This window comes from Cupressus sempervirens, chromosome 3 (genome assembly GCF_028749045.1).
Source record: "Cupressus sempervirens isolate cs-2001-9-10 chromosome 3, ASM2874904v1, whole genome shotgun sequence".
NCBI classification, from domain to species: Eukaryota; Viridiplantae; Streptophyta; class Pinopsida; order Cupressales; family Cupressaceae; genus Cupressus; species Cupressus sempervirens.
The window spans coordinates 585,869,772-585,885,524 of record NC_143120.1 but is presented as its reverse complement, the minus strand read 5'-3'; the positions used below and the strand labels follow the sequence as shown (position 1 = coordinate 585,885,524).

The 15,753-nt window shown below is 45.9% G+C and overlaps 16 pseudogenes; all 16 read right to left on the bottom strand.

Moving 5' to 3' along the window:
- Positions 1 to 2,091: 2,091 nt before the first annotated feature.
- On the bottom strand, positions 2,092 to 2,210 carry LOC149567827 (5S ribosomal RNA; annotated as a pseudogene).
- Positions 2,211 to 2,784: 574 nt separating this feature from the next.
- Positions 2,785 to 2,903, bottom strand: LOC149567826 (5S ribosomal RNA; annotated as a pseudogene).
- A 573-nt stretch (positions 2,904 to 3,476) lies between these two features.
- On the bottom strand, positions 3,477 to 3,595 carry LOC149567825 (5S ribosomal RNA; annotated as a pseudogene).
- A 2,599-nt stretch (positions 3,596 to 6,194) lies between these two features.
- Positions 6,195 to 6,313, bottom strand: LOC149567824 (5S ribosomal RNA; annotated as a pseudogene).
- A 574-nt stretch (positions 6,314 to 6,887) lies between these two features.
- On the bottom strand, positions 6,888 to 7,006 carry LOC149567823 (5S ribosomal RNA; annotated as a pseudogene).
- Positions 7,007 to 7,233: 227 nt separating this feature from the next.
- Positions 7,234 to 7,352, bottom strand: LOC149567822 (5S ribosomal RNA; annotated as a pseudogene).
- An 860-nt stretch (positions 7,353 to 8,212) lies between these two features.
- LOC149567821 (5S ribosomal RNA) lies at positions 8,213 to 8,331 on the bottom strand (annotated as a pseudogene).
- A 574-nt stretch (positions 8,332 to 8,905) lies between these two features.
- LOC149567820 (5S ribosomal RNA) lies at positions 8,906 to 9,024 on the bottom strand (annotated as a pseudogene).
- Positions 9,025 to 9,598: 574 nt separating this feature from the next.
- On the bottom strand, positions 9,599 to 9,717 carry LOC149567819 (5S ribosomal RNA; annotated as a pseudogene).
- A 1,244-nt stretch (positions 9,718 to 10,961) lies between these two features.
- LOC149567818 (5S ribosomal RNA) lies at positions 10,962 to 11,080 on the bottom strand (annotated as a pseudogene).
- A 574-nt stretch (positions 11,081 to 11,654) lies between these two features.
- On the bottom strand, positions 11,655 to 11,773 carry LOC149567817 (5S ribosomal RNA; annotated as a pseudogene).
- A 574-nt stretch (positions 11,774 to 12,347) lies between these two features.
- LOC149567816 (5S ribosomal RNA) lies at positions 12,348 to 12,466 on the bottom strand (annotated as a pseudogene).
- A 574-nt stretch (positions 12,467 to 13,040) lies between these two features.
- LOC149567815 (5S ribosomal RNA) lies at positions 13,041 to 13,159 on the bottom strand (annotated as a pseudogene).
- A 574-nt stretch (positions 13,160 to 13,733) lies between these two features.
- Positions 13,734 to 13,852, bottom strand: LOC149567814 (5S ribosomal RNA; annotated as a pseudogene).
- A 574-nt stretch (positions 13,853 to 14,426) lies between these two features.
- Positions 14,427 to 14,545, bottom strand: LOC149567813 (5S ribosomal RNA; annotated as a pseudogene).
- A 574-nt stretch (positions 14,546 to 15,119) lies between these two features.
- Positions 15,120 to 15,238, bottom strand: LOC149567812 (5S ribosomal RNA; annotated as a pseudogene).
- Between the last annotated feature and the right edge of the window lie 515 nt (positions 15,239 to 15,753).

Sequence of the window (15,753 nt, the reverse complement as noted above, 5' to 3'; positions counted from 1 at the left end):
ATTTACAGTGATTTAGGACTGTTAGCTTATAAGTCTAAGACTATTTGCAAGTTAATAGAATTACAAGTTGTAGTAAAGAACGACCAACCTCATAGCTTTATCAATCTATTGTCTAGCAAGGATATACAAAATCTAGTTAAACAAGCCAAGACAAAGAATGGTTACAAGTACTTACATCTAGGAAGTATAGTGGCCGGAATTGTACCCCTGTATCGCAAAGGAATACCAGCAACTGTCATGATGACATTGCTTGATGCAAGACACAATCGATACAGTGATATATTAATAGGAGGAATCTCTGCTCCTATGACCGCTGGTGCCACAGCCTTTGATGTCATCCCAAACTTTGCTGTCAGTCTATTGGATGATCATCTAGATAAGTACTTGAACATGAAGAAAGGGTCAAGAACTCATGCCCTTTGGTTTGCACTATATGGTCGCTTGTTTAATACAACTGTTCCTATTGTTAAAGATCCAAGAGTTGATAAGTCTCAAAATAGATATTCTCTGCTTTGGCAAACAGATGCTAAAGGTGTGTAGATCACTGCACCTCGCATGCTGCAATTAACTGATATACAAGTACCCAGAGAATGGATCATAGATATGAAGGCATTAAGACAACTAGAAGGTCCAAGCAATATGACCACAATTGCTAATGTACAAGAAGATTACCATCAAGCTAGGATTTCGTTTGCCTCATTGCAGACATCATCCTCTGCTTCTACTCCTGCTCGTCAGTCCCTGACTAGGAGTATGTCATCCATCAATCCTTCCTCTGTACCTTCTATAAGTAGACTACCATCAATGCCTCCTTTGAGATCACCTCCATCAGTGCCAGTCAACTCCACTGTCCCTCAACATTCACCTATTAATCCTGTTTCGAATCCCTTAACTGCTCCATGTGAACACCCGCAGTTCATGGAACTAGACAATGGTGAAATGCAGTGTACAAATTGTTCTTTTATTAGACCTAGATTTGTTAGAATGTTGCTTTCTGGTCAACAGACCTCTTTTGACAAAGATCGACTGCAATCCCTTGAAGTCCCTTCTTTCCATGACTTCATCCTACAATCTGCTGATGACAAATACAGTATTCCATGTTGGCCACAACATGTCATAGCCTCTGGACAACCAGATGCTCTGACTCAAATTAAGATGCTTAATTATGCTAATCTCTGCATTCAAAAAGCCTTGCTTGTACAACAAAACCAAATGCAAAAGCTTGTCCAAATGGAACTCGCTGCTCAGCAAGCCCATGCTAGTAACAATGCCAATTTTCATACTATTATTGCGTCTTTGCATTCCCTTGAGTCTCGTCTCTTACAGTAGTTTTCCACACAAATGTAGTTTGATATTCATAGTCTGCGTACTAATTATTAGAATTTTCGCACTTCTAGTGAAGCGTGGTGGGCCAATAGTATTAATCGATTGTCATCCCTATCTGCAACCACTCACCAAATTTCTAGTGCAGCTCAAACCTTGACTACCACAACATAGACAAACGCTAAGAAAGTCTCAACCATACTGTCTCACACCCTCGTGTTAGCCCATGCATCATAATGCAACCTTGTATAAGACGCACCTTTTTGAGCACTCAGAGCGCACCTCATTGAGCACCCAGAATGCATGGGAGAGTAAAAAACACTTCGACACTGAGAACGCACATTATCTGACACTCAAAAGGTGCCAATAGGAAGAGAGGCATGGGTATCTCTCCAAAAAACTCCTCCCAATGAAGCCACGTGGATAGTTTGAAGAAGAACGGAGATGCGGGTCAAACGTTATGGCCCCCGAAAGTTCTTGGATCAATTTTTTGATCTTGTAAGCTCTTGCTTTCCTCATCACAAGAATCAGTTGTCCGATCGACCATTTCATCCTTATGGAAATTACTTTGTTGAGGAACATAAGTTTTACAGTGCCTTTGGTGCCTAGGATGGGCCTTATCTAGCACTGACTTATCGAGCGCTCACGATGAACGTGAGTCAGGGTACGCAATGAGAGGGGGATGTGAGATTGAAAACTGGCTTTGAGGAGTACGGGAGCAGTGCAAATACAACAATGACACAACCAGATGCTCAAAAAAGTAAAAGAAGGGTGCAACACCATGACTTCTCGGGAGGTCACCAATTCCAGTACTACTCCGGCCCAAGCGCACCTTACTGCGAAGTTCTGATGGGATCTAGTGCACTAACGCTGGTATGATCGCACCCGACATCAAACTCTCACACCCTCGTGTTAGCTCATGCATCATAATGCAACCTTGTATAGGACGCGCCTTATCGAGCACTCAGAGCCCACCTTATCGAGCACCCAGAATGCACGGGACAGTAAAAACCACTTCGACACTGAGAATGCACCTTATTTGGCACTCCAAAGGTGCCAATAGGAAGAGAGGCACGGGTATCTCTCGAAAAAACTCCTCCCAATGAAGCGATGTGGATAGTTTGAAGAAGAACGAAGATGCGGGTTAAACGTTATGGCCCCCGAAAGTTCTTGGATCAATTTCCCAATCTTGTAAGCTCTTGCTTTCCTTATCAAAAGAATCGGTTGCCCAATCAACCATTTCATCCTTATGGAGATTACTTTGTTGAGGAACATAAGTTTTACAGTGCCTTTGGTGCCTGGGATGGGCCTTATCTAGCACTAACTTATCGAGCGCTCACGATGAATGTGAGTTAGGGTACGCGATGAGAGGGGGATGGGAGATTGAAAATGGGCTTTGAGGAGCACGGGAGCAGCGCAAATACAACAATGACACAACTGGATGCTCAAAAAAGTAATAGAAGCGTGCAACACCGGGACTTCCCGAGAGGTCACCCATCCTAGTACTACTCCGGCCCAAGCGCGCTTAACTGCGGAGTTCTGATGGGATCTGGTGCACTAAGGCTAGTATGATCACACCCAATATCAAACTCTCACACCCTTGTGTTAGCCCATGCATCATAATGCAACTTTGCATAGGGCACGCCTTATCGAGCACTCGGAGCGCACCTTATTGGGCACCCAGAATGCACGGGAGAGTAAAAAATGCTTCGACACTGAGAACGCACCTTATCCGGCACTCGGAAGGTGCCAACAGGAAGAGAGGGATGGGTATCTTTCCAAACAAATCCTCCCAATGAAGCCACGTGGATAGTTTGAAGAAGAACGGAGATACGTGTCAAACTTATGGCCCCCAGAAGTTCTTGGATCGATTTCTCGATCTTGTAAGCTCTTGCTTTCCTCATCACAAGAATCGATTGTCTGATCGACCATTTCATCCTTATGGAGATTACTTTGTTGAGGAACATAAGTTTTATAGTACCTTTGGTGCCTGGGATGGGCCTTATCTAGCATTGACTTATCGAACGCTCACGATGAACGTGAGTCGTGTTACGCGATGCGAGGTCGATGGGAGATTGAAAATAGGCTTTGAGGAGCATGGGAGTAGTGCAAATACAACAATGACAGAACCGGATGCTCAAAAAAGTAAAAGAAGGGTGCAACACCGGGACTTCCCGGGAGGTCACCCATCCCAGTACTACTCCGACCCAAGCACAATTAACTGCGGAGTTTTGATGGGATCCAGTGCACTAACACTGGTATGATCGCACCCGACATAAAAATCTCACACCCTCGTGTTAGCCCATGCATCATAATGCAACCTTGTATAGGACATGCCTTATCGAGCACTCAGAGCGCACCTTATCGAGCACCCAGAATACACGACAGAGTAAAAAACACTTCGACACTGAGAACGCACCTTATCCAACACTCGAAAGGTGCCAATAGGAAGAGAGGCACATGTATCTCTCCAAACAACTCCTCCCAATAAAGCCACGTGGATAGTTTGAAGAAGAATGGAGATGCGGGTCAAACCTTATGGCCCTCGGAAGTTGTTGGATCAATTTCTCGATCTTGTAAGCTCTTGCTTTCCTCATCACAAGAATCAGTTGTTCGATCGACCTTTGGTGCCTGGGATGCGCCTTATCTAGCACTGACTTATAAAGCGCTCACAATGAACATGAGTCGGGGTACGCGATGAGAGGGGGATGGGAGATTGAAAACGGGCTTTGAGGAGCACGAGAGCAGTGCAAATACAACAATTACACAACCAGATGCTCAAAAAAGTAAAAGAATGGTGCAACACCGGTACTTCTCAGGAGGTCACCCATGCTAGTACTACTCCGGCGCAAGCGCGCCTAATTTTGGAGTTCTGATGTGATCGAGTACATTAAGAATGGTATGATCGCACCCGACATCAAACGCTCATAGCCTCGTGTTAGCCCATGCATCATAATGCAACCTTGTATAGGACTTGCCTGATCGAGCACTCAGAGCGCACCTTATCGAGCACCCAGAATGTACAGTAGAGTAAAAAAGACTTCGACACTGAGAACGCACCTTATCCGGCACTCAAAAGTTGCCAATAGGAAGATAGGCACGTTTATCTCTCCAAAAACCTCCTCCCAATTAAGCCACATGGATAGTTTGAAGAAGAACGGATATGCGGGTCAAACGTTATGGCCCCCGGAAGTTCTTGGATCAATTTCCTGATCTTGTAAGCTCTTGCTTTCCTCATCATAAGAATCAGTTTTTCGGCGAATGTTTCATCGTTATGGAGATTACTTTGTTGAGGAACATAAGTTTTATAGTGCCTTTGGTGCCTGGGATGGGCCTTATCTAGCACTGACTTATCGAGCGCTCACGATGAACGTGAGTCGGGCTACGTGATGAGAGGGGGATGAGAGACTGAAAATGAGCTTTGAGGAGCATGGGAGCAGCACAGATACAACAATGACACAACCGGATGCTCAAAAAATTAAAAGAAGGGAGCAACACCGAGATGTCTCAGGAGGTCACCAATCCCAGCACTACTCTCACCCAAGCGCGCTTAACTACGAAGTTCTGATGGGTCCAGTGCACTAACGCTGGTATGATTGCACCCGACATCAAACTCTCACACCCTCGTGTTAGCCCATGCATCATAATGCAACCTTGTATAGGACGCGCCTTATCGAGCACTCAGAGGCCACCTTATTGAGCACCCAAAATGCATGGGAGAGTAAAAAACACTTTGACACTGACAACGCATCTTATCCGCCACTCGGGAGGTGCCAACAGGAAGAGAGGCACGAGTATCTCTCCAAACGACTCCTCCCAATGAAGCCACGTGGATAGTTTGAAGAAGAACGGAGATGCGGGTCAAAGATTATGGCCCCCAAAAGTTCTTGGATCAATTTCTCGATCTTGTAAGCTCTTGCTTTCCTCATCACAAGAATCGATTGTCCGATCGACCATTTCATCCTTATGGAGAGTACTTTGTTGAATAAAATAAGTTTTACAGTACCTTTGGTGCCTGGGATGGGCCTAATCTAGCACTGACTTATCGAGCGCTCACGATGAACATGAGTCGGGGTACGCGATGAGAGGGGGCTGAGAGATTGAAAAAAGGCTTTGAGGAGCACGGGAGTAGTGCAAATACAACAATGACACAACCGGATGCTCAAAAAAGTAAAAGAAGGGTGTAACACCGGGACTACCTAGGAGGTCACCCATCCCAGTACTACTCTGGCCCAAGCGCACTTAATTGCAGAGTTTTGATGGGATCCGGTGCAGTAACGTTGATATGATTGTACTCGACATCAAACTCTCACACCCTCATGTTAGCCCATGCATCATAATGCAACCTTTTATAGGATGCACGTTATCGAGCACTCAGATCACACCTTATCAAGAACCTAGAATGCACGGGAGAGTAAAAAACACTTGGACACTGAGAACACACCTTATCCGGCGCTCAGAAGGCGCCAACAGGAAGAGAGGCACGGGTATCTCTCCAAACAACTCCTCCCAATGAAGCCACGTGGATAGTTTGAAGAAGAACGGAGACGCGGGTCAAACGTTATGGCCCCTGGAAGTTCTTGGATCAATTTCTCGATCTTGCAAGCTCTTGCTTTCCTCATCACAAGAATCGTTTGTCCGATCGACCGTTTCATCCTTATGGACATTACTTTGTTCAGGAACATAAGTTTTATAGTGCCTTTGGTGCTTGGGATGGGCCTTATCTAGCACTGACTTATCCAGCGCTCTCGATGAACGTGAGTGGGGGTATGCGATGAGAGGGGGATGGGAGATTGAAAATGGGCTTTGAGGAGCATGGGAGCAGCGCAAATACAACAATGACACAACCAGATGCTCAAAAACGTAAAAGAAGGGTGCAACGCTGGGACTTCCCGGGAGGTCGCCCATCCCAGTACTACTCCGGCCCAAGCGCACTTAACTACGGAGTTCTGATGAGATCCGATGCACTAATGCTGGTATGATCGCACACGACATCAAACTCTCACACCCTCGTGTTAGCCCATGCATCATAATGCAACCTTATATAGGACGTGGCTTATTGAGCACTCAGAGCACACCTTATTGAGCACCCAGAATGCACGAGAGAGTAATAAACACTTTGACACTGACAATGCACCTTATCAGGTACTCGGAAGCCACCAATAGGAAGAGAGGCACGAGTATATCTCACAACAACTCCTCCCAATGAAGCCACATGGATAGTTTGAAGAAGAACGGAGATGCAGGTGGAACGTTATGGCCCCCGAAAGTTCTTGGATCAATTTCTCGATCTTGTAAGCTCTTGCTTTCCTCATCACAAGAATCGATTGTTCGATCGACCATTTCATCCTTATGGAGATTACTTTTTTGAGGAACATAAGTTTTACAGTGCCTTTGGTGCCTGGGATGGGCCTTATCTAGCACTGACTTATCGAGCGCTCACGATGAACGTGAGTTGGGGTACGCGATGAAAGGGGGATGGGAGATTGAAAACGGGCTTTGAGGAGCACGGGAGTAGTGGAAATACAACAATTACACAATAGGATGCTTAAAAAAGTAAAAGAAGGGTGCAACACCAGGACTTCAAGAGAGGACACCCATCCTAGTACTACTCTAGCCCAAGCGCGCTTAACTGCGGAGTTCTGATGGGATCCAATGCACTAGCGCTGGTATGATCGCACCTGACATGAAAATATCACACCCTCATGTTAGCCCATGATTCATAATGCTTACAGTGCCTTTGGTGCCTGGGATGGGCCTTATCTAGTACTGACTTATCGAGTGCTCACGATGAACGTGAGTCGGGATACGCGATGATAGGGGGATGGGAGATTGAAAAAGGGCTTTGACGAGCATGGGAGCAGTGCAAATACAACAATGACACAACCGGATGCTCAAAAAAGTAAAAGAAGGATGCAACACTGAGACTTCCCTGGAGGTCACCCATCCTAGTACTACTTCAGCCCAAGCGCACTTAACTGCATAGTTCTGATGGGATCCGGAGCACTAGCGCTCGTATGATTGCACCCAACATCAAACTCTCACACCCTCGTGTTAGCCCATGCATCATAATGCAACCTTGTATAGGATGCGCCTTATCGAGCACTCAGAGCACACCTTATCAAGCACCCAGAATGAATTGGAGATTAAAAAACATTTCAACATTGAGAATGCACCTTATTCGGCACTCAGAAGGTGCCAATAGGAAGAGAGGCAAAGGTATCTCTCCAAACAACTCCTCCCAATGAAGCCACGTAGATAGTTTGAAGAAGAACGGCGATGCGGGTCAAACGTTATGGCCCCCAGAAGTTCTTGGATCAATTTCCCAATCTTGTAAGCTCTTACTTTCCTCATCAAAAGAATCTATTGTCCGATCGAGCTTTATCGAGCACTCGGAGCGCACCTTATCGAGCACCTAGAATGGACGGGAGAGTAAAAAACTCTTCGACACTGAGAACGCACCTTATCCAGCACTCGGAAGGAGCCAATAGGAAGAGAGGCACGGGTATCTCCCGAAACAACTCCTCCCAATGAAGCCACGTGGATAGTTTGAAGAAGAACAGAGATGCGGGTAAAATGTTATGGCCCTCGGAAGCTCTTGGATCAATTTCTTGATCTTGTAAGCTCCTACTTTCCTCATCACAAGAATTGGCTTTGCAATCGACCGTTTCATCCTTATGGAGATTACTTTGTTGAGGAACATAAGTTTTATAGTGCCTTTGGTGCCTGGGATGGGCCATATCTAGCACAAACTTATCGAGCGCTAATGATGAACGTGAGTCAGGGTACGCGATGAGAGGGGGCTGGGAGATTGAAAATGGGTTTCAAGGAGCATGGGAGCAGTGCAAATACAAAAATGACACAACCAGATACTCAAAAAAGTAAAAGAAGGGTGCAACATTGGGACTTCCCAGGAGGTCACCCATCCCAGTACCACTCCGACCCAAGCGCGCTTAACTACGGAGTTCTGATGGGATCCAGTGCACTAAAGCTGGTATGATCGCACCCAACATCAGAATCTCACACCTTCTTGTTAGCCCATGCATCATAATGCAACCTTGTATAGGACGTGCCTTATGGAGCACTCGGAGTGCACCTTATCGAGCACCCAGAATGCACGGGAGAGTAAAAAACACTTCGACACTAAGAACGCACCTTATTCGCCACTCGAAAGGTGCAAATAGGAAGAGAGGCACGAGTATCTTTGCAAACAACACTTCCCAAGGAAGGCACGTGGATAGTTTGAAGAAGAACTGAGATGTGGGTCAAACGTTATGGCTCCCGAAAGTTCTTGGATCAATTTCCTGATCTTGTAAGCTCTTGCTTTCCTCATCACAAGAATCGGTTGTCTAATTGACCATTTCATCCTTATGGAGATTACTTTATTGAGGAATATAAGATTTACAGTGCCTTTGGTGCCTGGGATGGGCCTTATCTAGCACCGACTTATCAACCGCTCACGATGAACATTAGTCGGGGTATGCGATGAGAGGTGGATGGGAGATTGAAAATTAGATTTGAGGAGAAGGGGAGCAGCGCAAATACAACTATGACACAACCGGATGCTCAAAAAAGTAAAAGAAGGGTGCAACACCTAGACTTCCCGAGAAGTTACCCATCCCAGTACCACTCTGGCCCAAGCACGCTTAACTGCAGAGTTCTGATGGGATCCAATGCACTAACACTAGTATGATCATACCCGACATCAAACTCTCACACCCTCGTGTTAGCCCATGCATCATAATGCAACTTTGTATAGGGCATGCCTTACCGAGCACTCAGAGTGCACCTTATCGAGCACCCAAAATGCATGGTAGAGTAAAAAACACTTTGACACTGAGAACACACATTATCCGGCACTCGGAAGGTGCCAATACAAAGAGAGGCACATGTATCTCTCCAAACAGCTCCTCCCAAGGAAGTAACGTGGATAGTTTGAAGAAGAACGGAGATGCGGGTCAAACTTTATGGGCCCCGAAACTTCTTGGATCAATTTTTCGATCTTGTAAGCTCTTGCTTTCCTCATCACAAGAATCGGTTGTCCGATTGACCATTTCATCCTTATGGACATTACTTTGTTGAGGAACATAAGTTTTACAGTGCCTTTGGTGCTTGGGATGGGCCTTATCTAGCACTGACTTATCGAGTGCTCACAATGAAAGTGAGTCAGGGTACGCGATGAGAGGGGGATGGGAGATTGAAAATGGGCTTTGAGGAGCACAGGAGCAGTGCAAATACAAAAATGACACAACTGGATGCTCAAAAAAGTAAAAGAATGGTGCAACACTAGGACTTCCCGGGAGGTCACGCATCTCAGTACTACTCCAGCCCAAGCGCGCTTAACTGCGGAGTTCTGATGGGATCCGGTGCACTAATGCTGGTATGATCGCACTCGACATCAAACTCTCAAACCCTCGTGTTTTCCCATGCATCATAATGCAACCTTGTATAGGATGCACCTTATCGAGCACCCAGAATGCATGGGAGAGTAAAAAACACTTCGACACTGAGAACGCACCTTATTCGACACTCGGAAGGCGCCAATAGGAAGAGAGGCATGGGTATCTCTCCAAACAACTCCTCCCAATGAAGCCACGTGGATAGTTTGAAGGAGAACATAGATGCGGGTCAAACGTTATGGCCCCCAGAAGTTCTTTGATCAATTTCATGATCTTGTAAGCTCTTGCTTTCCTCATCACAAGAATCAGTTTTTTGATCGACCGTTTCATCCTTATGGAGATTACTTTGTTGAGGAACATAAGTTTTACAGTGCCTTTGGTGCCTGGGATGGGCCTTATCTAGCACTAACTTATCAAGCGCTCACGATGAACGTGAGTCGAGGTACATGATGAGAGGGGGATGGGAGATTGGAAAAGGGCTTTGAGGAGCACGGGAGCAACGCAAATTCAACAATGACACAACCGGATGCTCTAAAAAATTAAAAGAAGGGTGCAACACCGGGACTTCCTGGGAGCTCACCCATTCCAGTACTAGTCCAGCCCAAGCGTGCTTAACTGCAAATTGTAATAGGATCCGGTGCACTAACGCTGGTATGATCACACTCGACATCAAACTCTCACACCCTCATGTTAGCCCATACATCATAATCCAACATTGTATAGGACGCGCCTTATCGAGAACTCAGAGCGCACTTTATCGAGCACCCAGAATGCACGGGAGAGTAAAAAACACTTTGACACTGAGACCGCACCTTATCCGACACTTGAAAGGTGCCAATAGGAAGAGAGGCACGAGTATCTCTCCAAACAACTCCTCCCAATGAAGCCACGTGGATAGTTTGAAGAAGAACGGAGATGCGGGTCAAACGTTATGGCCCCCAGAAGTTCCTGGATCAATTTCCCAATCTTGTAAGCTCTTGCTTTCCTCATCACAAGAATTCGTTGTCCAATCACTCGTTTCACCCTTATCGAGAATACTTTTTTGACAAAAATAAGTTTTACAGTGCCTTTGGTGCTTGGGATGGGCCTTATCTAGCACTGACTTATCGAGTGCTCACGATGAACGTGAGTCAGGGTACGTGATGAGCATAGAATGGGAGAATGAAAATGGGCTTTGAGGAACATGGGAGGAGTGCAAATAAAACAATGACACAACCGGATGCTCAAAGAAGTAAAAGAAGGGTGCAACATGGGGAATTCCTGGGAGGTCACCCATCCCAGTACTACTCTGACCGAAGCGCGCTTAACAGTGGAGTTCTAATGGGATCCGGTGCACTAACGCTGGTATGATCACACCCAACATCAAAATCTCACACCCTCGTGTTAGCCCATGCATCATAATGCAACCTTGTATAGGATGCACCTTATCGAGCACTCGGAGCGCACCTTATCGAGCACCAAGAATGCAAGTGAGAGTAAAAAACACTTTTACACTGAGAATGCACCTTATGCAGCACTTGGAAGGCACGAATAGGAAGAGAGGCATGGGTATCACTCCAAACAACTCCTCCCAATCAAGCCACGTGGATAGTTTGAAGAAGAACGGAGATGCGGGTCAAACGTTATGGCCCCCGAAAGTTCTTGGATCAATTTCTCGATCTTGTAAGCTCTTGCTTTCCTCATCACTAGAATCATTTGTCTGATCGACTATTTCATCCTTATGGAGATTACTTTGTTGAGAAACATAAGTTTTATAGTGCCTTTGGTGCTTGGGATGGGCCTTATCTAGCATTGACTTATCGAGCGCTCACGACGAACGTGAGTTGGGGTACGCAATGAGAGGGGGATGGGAGATTGAAAACGAGATTTGAGGAGAACGGGAGCAGCGTAAATACAACAATGACACAACTGAATGCTCAAAAAAGTTAAAGAACGGTGCAACACCGGGACTTCCCGGGAGATCACCCCTCCCAGTACCACTCCGGCCCAAGCGCGCTTAACTGCGGAGTTTTAATGGGATCCGGTGCACTAACGCTGGTATGATCTTACCCAACATCAAACTCTCACACCCCTGTGTTAGCCCATGCATCATAATGCAACCTTGTATAGGATGCGCCTTATCGAGCACTCAGAGTGCACCTTATCGAGCACCCAAAATGGACGAGAGAGTAAAAAACACTTCGACACTGAGAACGCACCTTATCCAGCACTCAGAAGGCGCCAATAGGAAGAGACGCATGGGTATCTCTCCAAACAACTCCTCCCAATGAAGCCACATGGATAGTTTGAAGAAGAACGGAGATGCGGGTCAAACGTTATGGGCCTCGAAAGTTCTTGGATCAGTTTCTAGATCTTGTAAGCTCTTGCTTTCCTCATCACAAGAATCAGTTTTCTGATCGACCTTTTCATACTTATGGAGATTACTTTGTTGAGAAACATAAGTTTTACAGTGTCTTTGGTGCTTGGGATGGGCCTTATCTAGCACTGACTTATCGAGCGCTCAGGATGAATGTGAGTCGGGGTACGTGATGAGAGGGGGATGGGAGATAGAAAACAAGATTTGTGGAGCATGAGAGCAACGCAAATACAACAATGACACAACCGGATGAACAAAAAAGTAAAAGAAGGGTGCAACACCGGGACTTCCCAAGAGGTGACCCATCCCAGTACTAGTCCGGCCCAAGCGTGCTTAATTGCAGAGTTTTGATGGGATCCGGTGCACTAACGCTGTTATGATCACACCCAACATCAAAATCTCACACCTTCGTGTTAGCCAATGCATCATAATGCAACCTTGTATAGGATGCGCCTTATCGAACACTCTGAGTGCACCTTATCGAGCACCTAGAATGCGCGAGAGAGTAAAAAATACTTCGACACTGAGAACACACCTTATCCGGTACTCAAAAGGTGCCAATAGGAAGAGAGGCACGGGTATCTCTCCAAACTACTCCTCCCAACGAAGCCACGTGGATAGTTTGAAGAAGAACGGAGATGTGGGTCAAATGTTATGGCTCTCGAAAGTTCTTGGATCAATTTCCAAATCTTGTAAGCTCTCGCTTTCGTCATCACAAGAATCAATTGTTCGATCAACCATTTGATCCTTATGGAGATTAATTTGTTGAGGAACATAAGTTTTACAGTGCCTTTGGTGCCTGGGATGGGCCTTATCTAGCACTGACTTATCGAGCGCTCACGATGAATGGGAGTCGGGGTACGTGATAAGAGGGGGATGGAAGATTGAAAACGGGGTTTGAGGAGCATGGGAGCAGCGTAAATACAACAATGACACAACCGGATCCTCAAAAAAGTAAAAGAAGGGTGCAACACCGAGACTTCCCGGGAGGTCACCCATCCCAGTACTACTCCGGCCCAAGCGCGCTTAATTGCAGAGTTCTAATGGGATCCGGTGCACTAACGTTGGTATGATCACACTCGACAACAAACTCTCTTACCCTCGTGTTAGCCCATGCATCATAATGCAACCTTGTATAGGATGCACCCTATCGAGCACTCAAGGCGCACCTTATCGAGCACCCAGAATGCATGGGAGAGTAAAAAACACTTCGACATTGAGATCGAACCTTATTTGGCACTCGAAAGGCGCCAATAGGAAGAGAGGCATGGGTATCTCTCCAAACAACTCCTCCCAATGAAGCCACGTGGATAGTTTGAAGAAGAACGGAGATGCGGGTCAAACATTATGGCCCCCCGTAGTTCTTGTATCAATTTCTCGATCTTGTAAGCTCTTGCTTTCCTCATCACAAGAATCGGTTGTCCGATCAGCTATTTCATCCTTATGGAGATTACTTTGTTGAGGCACATGAGTTTTACAATGCCTTTGGTGCCTTGGATGGGCCTTATGTAGCACTGACTTATCGAGCGCTCACAATGAACGTGATTCGGGGTACGCGATGAGAGGGGGATGGGAGATTGAAAATGGGCTTTAAGGAGCACGGGAGCAGCGCAAATACAACAATGACATAATTGGATGCTCAAAAAAGTAAAAGAAGGGTGCAACACTGGGACTTCACGAGAGATCACCCATCCCAGTACTACTCCGGCCCAAGCGCGCTTAACTACGGAGTTCTGATGGGATCCCGTGCACTAACGCTGGTATGATCGCACCCGACATCAAACTCTCACACCCTCGTGTTAGCCCATTTGTCATAATGCAACCTTGTATAGGACGTGCCTTATCAAGCACTTGGAGGGCACCTTATCGAGCACCTAGAATGCACGGGAGAGTAAAAAATACTTCGCGACTGAGAACATACCTTATTCGGCACTCGAAAGTCACCAATAGGAAGAGAGGCACGGGTATCTCTCCAAACAACTCTTCCCAATGAAGCCAAGTGGATAGTTTGAAGAAGAACGGAGATGGGGGTCAAACGTTATGGCCCCCGAAAGATCATGGATCAATTTCTCAATCTTGTAATCTCTTGCTTTCCTCATCACAAGAATCGGTTGTCTAATCGACCGTTTCATCTTTATGCAGATTACTTTGTTGAGGAACATAAGATTTACAGTGCCTTTGGTGCTTGGGATGGGCCTTATCTAGCACTGACTTATCGAGCACTCACCATGAACGTGAGTTGCAGTACGCGATTAGAGGGGGATGGGAGATTGAAAATGATCTTTGAGGAGCACGGGAGCTGCTCAAATACAACATTGACACAACCAGATGCTAAAAAAAGTAAAAGAAGGGTGCAACACTGGGACTTCCCTCGAGGTCACCCATCCTAGTACTACTCCGGCCCAAGCGCACTTAACTACAGAGTTCTAATGGGATCCAATGCACTAACACTGGTATGATCACACCCAACATCAAACTCTCACACACTCGTGTTAGCCCATACATCATAATGCGACCTTGCATAGGACGCGCCTTATCGAGCACTCAGAGCGCACCTTCTCGAGCACCCAGAATGCACGGGAGATTAAAAAACACTTCAAAATTGAGAACGCACCTTATCCGACACTTGGAAGGCGCCATTAGTAAGAGAGGCACATGTATCTCTCCAAACAACTCCTCCCAATGAAGCCACGTGGATAGTTTGAAGAAGAACGGAGATGCAGGTCAAACGTTATTGCCCCCGAAAGTTCTTGGATCAATTTCCTAATTTTGTAAGCTCTTTCTTTCCTCATCACAAGAATCGGTCGTCCGATTGACCGTTTGATCCTTATGGAGATTACTTTGTTGAGGAACATAAGTTTTACAGTGCCTTTGGTGCTTGGGATGGGCCTTATCTAGCACTGAGTTATCGAGTGCTCATGATGAACGTGAGTTGAGGTACAAGATGAGAGGGGGATGGGAGATTGAAAATGGCCTTTGAGGAGCATGGGAGCAGCGCAAATACAACAATGACACAACAAAATGCTCAAAAAATTAAAAGAAGGGTGCAACACTAGGACTTCCCGGGAGGTCACCCATCCCAGTACTACTCTGGCCCTAGCGCACTTAACTGCAGAGTTCTAATGGGATCCAGTGCACTAACTCTGATATGATCGCACCCAACATGAAACTCTCACACCCTCTTGTTAGTCCATGCATCATAATGCAACCTTGTATAGGACGCGCCTTATCGAGCACTTAGAGCGCACCTTATCGAGCACCTAGAATGCATGGGAGAGTAAAAAACACTAAAAATGCACCTTATTCGGCACTTGGAAGGTGCGAATAGGAAGAGTAGCATGGGTATCTCTCTAAATAACTCTGTCATGTCCCCTTTTCAAAATAATTAAAAATAATAAACTTTGCTAAGGCAGGCAGGCTCCAAAAAGGGGAAGTTTCAGCAAAAGGGGCTAATCTTTGGAAACCAATGGACTAATAAATAAAAAATATTATTAAATTATATTTTATTAACCCCTCTTGGACGTGAGTTAGGGTTATGCCCTCTTTTAAGGGGTTTGGAGGCATTTTGGGCTCATTCTAGAACTTGATTTTTTGCTCATTTCTTTGTTGTTCTTCAGAGGTTGCCAAACCTGTGGAGAAGGAGACCCAAGAATGAGAGTTTTTAGGTTTCTAGGA